Source organism: Mus caroli, chromosome 17, assembly GCF_900094665.2.
Source record: "Mus caroli chromosome 17, CAROLI_EIJ_v1.1, whole genome shotgun sequence".
Taxonomy (NCBI): Eukaryota; Metazoa; Chordata; class Mammalia; order Rodentia; family Muridae; genus Mus; species Mus caroli.
Window position 1 is genome coordinate 1,828,137 of NC_034586.1, and position 8,330 is coordinate 1,836,466.

The 8,330-nt window shown below is 44.5% G+C and overlaps 1 long non-coding RNA gene across 2 annotated transcripts; it reads right to left on the reverse strand.

Moving 5' to 3' along the window:
* Positions 1–1,426: 1,426 nt before the first annotated feature.
* LOC115029750 lies at positions 1,427–8,005 on the reverse strand. Of its 2 annotated transcripts, XR_003835314.1 has the most exons (3): positions 7,444–8,005; positions 6,350–6,453; positions 1,427–1,843 (listed from the first exon to the last, which is right to left on the reverse strand). It is a non-coding gene; the product is annotated as an uncharacterized LOC115029750 (long non-coding RNA). The 2 variants fall into 2 exon arrangements; XR_003835313.1 differs by lacking the exon at positions 1,427–1,843 and having other exon boundaries at positions 6,031–6,453.
* Positions 8,006–8,330: the final 325 nt, after the last annotated feature.

Consider the following 8,330-nt stretch of genomic DNA (forward strand, 5'->3'; position numbering starts at 1 on the left):
CATGTGTTTTCTGATTGAGAGGAGGAGGAAGAGAGGGAAGAGGAGGACGGGGAGGAGAAGGAGAAAGGAAGAGGGGGAGGCAGAGGAGGAAGAAGACTTGAAGTTGAGTGAGTCGGGAGGTAAGGAGAGCTAAGGTGGACCTTGGGTGAGCTGGGGGTGAGCATCATCAAATACACTGTATGAAACTCTCGAAGAATCAATAAAGATATTGATGATCACTTGGACACTACAGTGATCAGATATGACACCTGGGACCACCAATCTGCAGGAAACTTTTACTGACTCCAGGGTCTTCCTCATGTCTCCTACCTCTCCCAGAGGGTGATTCTTAAATGTCATAGCTCACTCTCCAATGTGTTTTCATTGAGAGTCCATTTACATTCCGCAAAATGTGCACACTTCTATGATCCTGTCAAGATGGGGAGACTAAACACTCATCTCAGTGAGGACACCAGAAACAGTCATTTTAAAGAAACTTCCCTCCACAATGAAACACAAGGACTCGTGTCTCTAAATCCTGTCTGAAATCTTCCAAACACACTCAGCTCAGAGACTGGAGGCTGAGACACTGGCTATCAATGGTACATTTCACCCCGATTATAAGAACAGTTTTACGACCAGGCCTGGTGGCCCATGCCTTTAATCCCAGCACTGAGGAGGCAGAGATAAGTTGATCTCCATGAGTTCGAGGCCTATACAGAATGTTTAGGGCATAGTAAAACCCTGTCTTGAAAATGAAAAAACAAGGGCTGGAGAGATGGCTCAGTGGTTAAGAGCACTGACTGCTCTTTCGAAGGTCCTGAGTTCAAATCCCAGCAACCACATGGTGGCTCACAACCATCTGTAATGAGATCTGACACCCTCTTCTGGTGTATCTGAAAACAGCTGCAGTGAACTTAGATATAATAATAAATAAATCTTTTTTTTTAAAAAGATTTAAAAATAAAAAAATGAACATGAACAAACAAAATCCTACTTTCTTTTTGAGTGGCACAGGTAAGCAGCAGAAACTGCTTTAAATCACCATAAAGTGACTTGTACTTTTGAGTTCAAATCTTTAACATGGATATGCTGAGGGACAAAAAAAGGGTGATTAATCATACTTTTATTCTCTTTTCAAGTTTTCTCACACTGCAGCACAAATAAGCCTACGCAGTCCATCTTGTGTGGTTTCTGAAAAAAAAATCTAGATGAACAGCCCAGGCTGAATTCCACACTAGCAACCGAAAGTGCACAGCCACAGACAGGATCTCTTTGAGTCACAGGGAGGGAAATAACAACACATCCAGACACCTCCCAACGCTGAGGCTCCTTTATTCCAGTCCCAGCGTCTTGTAACAGGCTCTTTTCAGGCCTCGGGTGAGTTTTTAAATGATGCTCTTATTGATTTTCTGTGCTCAGGATGGGTGGAAATGGAGTGAGTCACAGCACTGGTGACCAAAGTCAGCCCACTGTCTACAGGGCCAGAAGAAAGGCCAAGGAAGCACACGTAGGGTGCCTGTGACTGGGCTCATAATTTACATGTCAACACCTGGAGACAGGACAGGTGGACCATAGGACATGGAATTCTACTCATCTCTCTTCTCTAAATAGAGCCTGCTGCTGCCTCTGTTATCTGTCTCACAGTATCTTCTGAGCCCTGACGTATTACACAGCTCAGCACAAAGCCACATGCTTCCCTCTCCATCCTTGGAATCCAAATTTCCACGTAATCACTTTTGAGGAGGGCATTCCTGCTTTCTCCTTCATTCTCCACGGGCCATTTGCTAGGGAGACAGAGTCACTGCGTAATCAGGATGCAGTGAGAATCTGTCGTACGGCTTTCCAGCTTGAAGAGAAAGGTCTGCAAGACAAACAACCCGTTTTTGTTTTTGTTTTTATTTTTGTTTTTGTTTTTGTTTTAAATGAAGACCAGAAGTGAGCAGGAGTTTTCATACGGGTGGAGAAGAATAGTTTCATAAGTTCAAGCTCTTAAACAAACAGGCAAATGCAAGCCATTTCGAACCTCATCAGATCAGCAACTCTTCCAACAGTACACAGCGTGAATGAGAATATAAAACCAAGGATGTCTCACACAGACTGGGGCTGGGTGAGAAAGAAAAGCCTGTTAGGAAACAACTAGAATTACCTAGTAAAGTAGTGTGCACACTGAAATCCAAGGTGTCTGCTTTTAGGAGATGTACACACACACACACACACACACACACTGTATGTTAGGTGATCTTAAATTACTTAAAGTGTGAAAATTCTGAAGTATTTAGAACTGAAATGTCACAATGTTCACAAGTTTAAATTGAGCTGATAAGAGCGAGCGAGCGAGAGAGAGAGAGAGAGAGAGAGAGAGAGAGAGAGAGAGTGATTTTAAAGAAAGTGAGCAGGCTCTGGGAAAAGTCCACTTTATTGAATCATGGATCTGTCAATCATTGATTTCAACCTGAGGGATTTTTTTCAGCCCTCCCTCCCTCTGTCTAACCATCACTACAATGAAAGCAACAGTGATCAACACTCGAGAAACAAGGTCATTAAATAAAGCAACTCAAGTGAAATAGTTGAATCCTTTGTTATGGGCTTGCGATGGACTGCTTAGCTCTGTCGTGACAGCTGAAAGAACAGAGCAGTGTACAACAATGGGTTTGCAACACCTGGTCACCTGAGTCAGGAAAATGATGTAGCTACCCCATGTATTGGCAGGAAGGCCACTGAACATCACATTAAAGGAGCTGAGTGTGGGGAGGGAAGAAAGCCCTAGGTGTGAAAGGCTCTGAATGACATGGGCACAGTCATGTCAGACTCATGGAAGAATGGCAAACCCTCCCCTACCCCAAAGAAACCATGGCTTCTCGGTCAGCTGTGTGCATTAATCCTGTCTCTCTGTCGAACTCTCTGTAATAAACATGCTGAGCTTCCAGGATGCTACAGTTTTTCCATCCAAGATCCCAGACCACCCAACCCCAGCTTTTCTATGCCTCCAAGTGTAGCCATGAACTTTTCTGCCCAGGCTCTTTGTTCCTGAATAACAACTCTGAGACTTAATTATTTATGAATAAATGCCTAGGCCATAAGCTTTGGCTCATCTACAGACTAGCTCATAACTTATATAATCTGTTTATTCTAGACTCTGTCTTTCACATAGCTATTTACCTCTCCTCAGTTTGCCTGTCTCTTCTGAGCCCAGGATAAAATCCTGTGCTATCACTCTTTCCCAGAATTCCTCTCTCTCTCTCTCTCTCTCTCTCTCTCTCTCTCTCTCTCTCTCCTAGATGTCCCGCCTTCTATTTCCTGCCTCATCCAATAAGCCATCAGCTTTTTGTTGACAGGTGATGCTTCCACACAGTACATAAGGGATTCTCTCTACATCCATGTCCCTGTTTCTTTTCCCCCTTCCCTTTGCCATCCCAGTCAGATCCAAGCCCCTGAAAGCCAAGCAAGGAATTCCAGCTGGGGACACATCTCGTTCTATAGACTGCTTGCTTGGTAAACATGTAGATCCAAGGTCAGTCACTGAATCCGCAACAGGGCAGTAAGGTGCTTGTAATCTCAATACTGGGAAGGCAGGGAGAAGTGAGCCAGCCAGCCTAACCTACTTGGTAAACTCTAAGGCAATGAGGAGCCCTGAAGGATGACATCTGAGAACCACATGCACCTGTATGTATACGTGTACCCACACACAAAATAATGTAAAGGCCTTTATTGCATCCTGAGATATTAGCTGTTCCGGCAACGAAAGAATTGATTCAGCCACTAAAATGGCTGTGAAGATGATCAAGAAGTGCTTTTGTTTAGAACCAGGTTGTCGTCCTTCAGAGCTTTCCTAGTGAGAGTGGTGGAAATCACCGTCTACATGTTTAAGAGGTTGGAAAAAACCAAAGAAATGGCCTGGCTGTGATCGAATCTGCAACCATCAACACAGTGTTTTAAAAGGAATATTTAGTGATATGGTAAAATATTCACAATATAATATTAAATTCGAAATTGAGGATCTGGGGCTGGTGAGACAACGCAGCAGGTGAAATCATGTGCCTCCGGGTCACGTGACCTGAGCTTACTCCACCCCACCCCCTCCCCAAGTCCCACATGGTATTAGAAAGAACTAACTTCTGAAAGTTGTCCTCTGAACTCCACTGAATTGCACACACACACACACACACAATCAAATGCATGCACACAAAACACAAAATAAAAATGCAACAAAAATGTTTTTATTTTCATTTTGTGTTTGGGTTTTGTTGTGGTGGTTTGCTTTGGTTTGGTTTGGTTTTTCAGGCAGGGTTTCTCTGTGTAGCCCTTGCTGTGCTGGAACTATCTCTGTAGACCAGGTCAGCCTCCAACTCAGAAAGAATTCTCCTGTCTGTGTCTCCCAAGTGCTGGGACTAAAGGCATGCACCACCATAGCTGGCATCAAAAAAATGTTTTGTTTTGGTTTTGGGTTTTTTTTGAAACAGGGTTTCTCTGTATCACCCTGGCTGTCCTGGAACTCACTTTGTAAACCAGGCTGGCCTTGCTCAGAAATCTGCCTGTCTCTGCCAAGTGCTGGGATTAAAGGTGTGTGCCACCACTGCCCGGCTGAAACAAACATTTTTTAGTAGCAGCTTTTATGCTTGAAATTCCAAAATCTTTTCAGTCCTGAGCACAATGAGACATGACAAGGGAGTTCACACCAACCTTGTTTATGCTGGAGAAAAAATCAGAGCAAATAACATCCATCAAGAGAAACTTAGATGTCTAGACAGCAGATTTGCCAGCAGAGAGAGACTGAATGGAAAGAAACAGAGTTCCTGTAACCAATATAGCATATAGCTATAGATATAAGGATATATGGGTATATACAATATCCATATATAGGGATATATAAACATATACAGAGATGGCTGTATCTGCAATTATGAAATACAGCTGTAATATTTGTAGAAAGGTTGGAAACATTCAAATCAGNACCACATGATAAATGTTTTGTGCACACACACATACACACACACACACATGCACACACATATGCACACACATATGCACACACATTCTAATTTTCCTTCCACTGGAAATGATTATAAAATATCAAATCTATATTAAAATTTGTGTGTTTATGTATAAGCAGTAATTTTTTAAAAAGAAAGACATGTTATGCTTAATTATATATCTCTGTATGTTATGTGTGCGCATGTGAGTATGGCATCATCTGAGGCTAGAGAAGGCTGGAGCATCTCCTATGAGCTCTGAAACAGTAGGAAGTGCTCTTAGTCACTGAGCCATCTCTTTAGCCCCATGACTTTTTTTTCAATGCACAGAAACAATAAACTCTGAATGCAGGGTAATAGTTATCTCTGAACGGTGAGGAAGGGACTAGATTTAGAAAGTGTGCCTTGTCAAGCAGTGGTGGCACACACCTTTAGTCCCAGAGCTTGGAAGGCAGAGGCAGGTAATCTCTAAGTTTGGGGCCATCTTGGTCTACAGAGTGAGTTCCAGGACAGTCAGGGCTACACAGAGAAATTCTGTCTCAAACAAAACAAAACAGAAAAAGAAAAGAAAAGAAAAGAAAGAAAGAGGGGGGCACAGGGGTAAGAGCTTCAGTTGCACTTATAACACTTTACCTCTTGGGTAGAGCGCAGAGGTTTATTATATAATTCTCGGGGGGGGGGGTATGCCTGAAACAGTTCATAATAAAAAAGGAGTGTTTATAATGAAATCAAAGTTTTAAATCAATTGCCACTAGAGATGCAATTCACTGAAGCATGAACTTTTGAGATACTTTTAGATTTATTTTTGTTTTTTGTGTTCATGAACTTGTATAAACTTACGTGTGCCATGTGCAGAGCTGTGTGGGCTCCTGTGGGTGTTGAATCCCGAGAAGCTGGAGTTACAAGTAGTTGTGAGCCAACAAGTGGATGCTGGGAACTGAACTTGGTCCTCTGGAAAAGCATGCTCCTAACCACTAACCTCTGGTCCCTGAAATACTTAAAGTATATTGCAGTTTTACTTTGCCCCAAACCCGTGAATTCCAAAAGAGAAAACTTAATTTCTATAAAATAGAAACGATTTCCAATGCAAATATTTTATTATAATCATTTCCAGTTGAAGGAAAATTAAGGCATGGTCTCCCCTCCCTCCAAAATACAATCTCTTTAAATGTGAGAACTAAAGGAAGACATTTACTCTGTAGAAGGCAGCATTGGCCGGTTTATTCCAACACCAGATCCCAAGTGCTGAGAGAAGTCACTGCTTCCATGGAGCCTTGGTAAGTTACACATTTGCACACGGTTAACCGGTTTCGTCAGTGAAATGGATTGAAACTTGCTTCAAAGTAGGAAAGGAAAACATTTGGTGCATTCCACACGTGCCCTTGAGTATACTGTACCTTCAAATCCTGCTGCCTCTTGCATTCCACAGGGCTGCGAAATGCCCTTTAAACTGCAGTCTGCATAAATCACTCCATCCTCTGTGTAACAGGGTTTTCTCTTCCTGGACAAAAAAAAAAAGGCCATCTGTCCCCAAAGGGCAACACTCCAGCATGAGGATCCCTGCCCAGACAGGACCTCATGCAGGTGTTACAAGGTCTCCATTCTGTCTGCAAGCCTGGATAGTTAACTTGCCGCCTACCTGCCACAATCCTTTGGTTAAAAGCTATCTCTTTAAAATCTGGGACTTTTTACCTCCTCAGCACAGCTAGCAATGGTTCCGGTGTGTTGAAGCACGGAATTGCATGGAGCTAAGAAGATCGCCAAGAAGGCGAACACAGTAACCAAGACTGACATTAATTAGGACCAGGAAGCAAGCATGCGCCTCCTGGTAAACAGCCTTCTCCAGGAACGTCTCCCGTGGGCTTCCTGCAACTCACACATTCCCCTTAGCTCTTCCAACACTGGTGACTTGTTGACAGGCACACATGCTAGGGAAGACCCATGCCACGTTCTGGAGTTTTGAACGTTTCCTTTGCAGAGAAACCGCCAGGCCTGCGAGGGGCGGGCTCTGGCAGGAAAGGCCTTACAGCTTGTCACCTCTCCCCGCCTAGCCTGCTGCTCCTGCTGGAGGAGGTGCAGGGGACAAGCGAAACTAGTTCATGTGTCAGCTCCCCCAGGGATTTGGCAGCAGAGGGCCTGGCCCTAGCTGAGCACACAGGTACAGAAACAGGCATCTCCAGCACACTTCCTTCCTCCTTACATGGTCACTGCAGGTCTGCATGCAAAGGGGGTTCATATTCTCTCTCTCTCTCTCTCTCTCTCTCTCTCTCTCTCTCTCTCTCTCTCTCCCTCCCTCCCTCCCTCCCTCCCTCCCTCCTCTCCCCGCCACGCTACGCCATGCCACGCCCCGTGTTTCTGTCTGTCTGTCTCAGTCTCTATCTTCTTCTCTGTCTCAGACACACACACACACACACACACACACACACACATACACACATACATACACACACACACACACACACACACACACACTCCCATGAAAAGTGCTTACTAGCAGCGTCTTGCATGAGTGCACAAGCCAGGCCATCTCTCTGGAGAAGGGAAAGCAGCTCGGCCCCTGGAAACGTCTGGAAGCCTCTATGCCTGGGCTGGACCAGACAGCTCTTTCCTGAGGGCCTCCTTTTCCCTGCCTTTGAAAGAGCCGCATCTAACAGTGAAGCGCACTGAATTGTTTTCCAGTTTATCACAGGAATCTCGGGTCCAGACCTACAAGCAAAGCGAGGCACTCCGCCCCCGTGGAGCTCCTCCGTGCTCACAGCCGATAAGGGGGTGCTAGTCCATCTCTCTAAAGAGAGAAAAGAAAGGGCTTTGTGAGGGCCATGTTCCGCTCACACAGGTCACCACACAAGTTGCCTGGTTTGCCGTTCAGACCCCCAGATTCCAGAGTGAACCTGTAATAGCTGAGGTCCCCTTGACCCCTTGTTTTCTCTCCTACTGCTTCTCAAGAGCCCTTTCCAGCTTCCCCTTTCCTCTCCCTGGCCTTCCTGGAAAAGGGTTGTTTCTGGATTCCGAAGGAACAGGGGCCGATTAAAGGCCCAGAAACAGGGGGAATCCTCCATTAGAAAAAGACAAGGGCAGAGCTGGAGACTTCCGTGCTTGGCCTGCCCCCACCTAAGTTAATAAGCTACAAGAACCAGTTGCTTCCAGTTTGGGCAGCTTTCTAGTTCTGCAACTACAGAGCCTTTCTTCCTATCTTCCTTCCTTTCTCTCTCTCTTTCTTCTTTTCTTTCTTTCTCTCTCTCTTTCTTCTTTCTTTCTCTCTTTCTTTCTTTCTTTCTTTCTCTCTTTCTTCATTCCTTCCTTCTCTCTCTCTCTCTCTCTCTTTCTTTCTTTCTTTTTTATTACTTTAATTCCAGAGATCTTTGATACCCTTGAAGG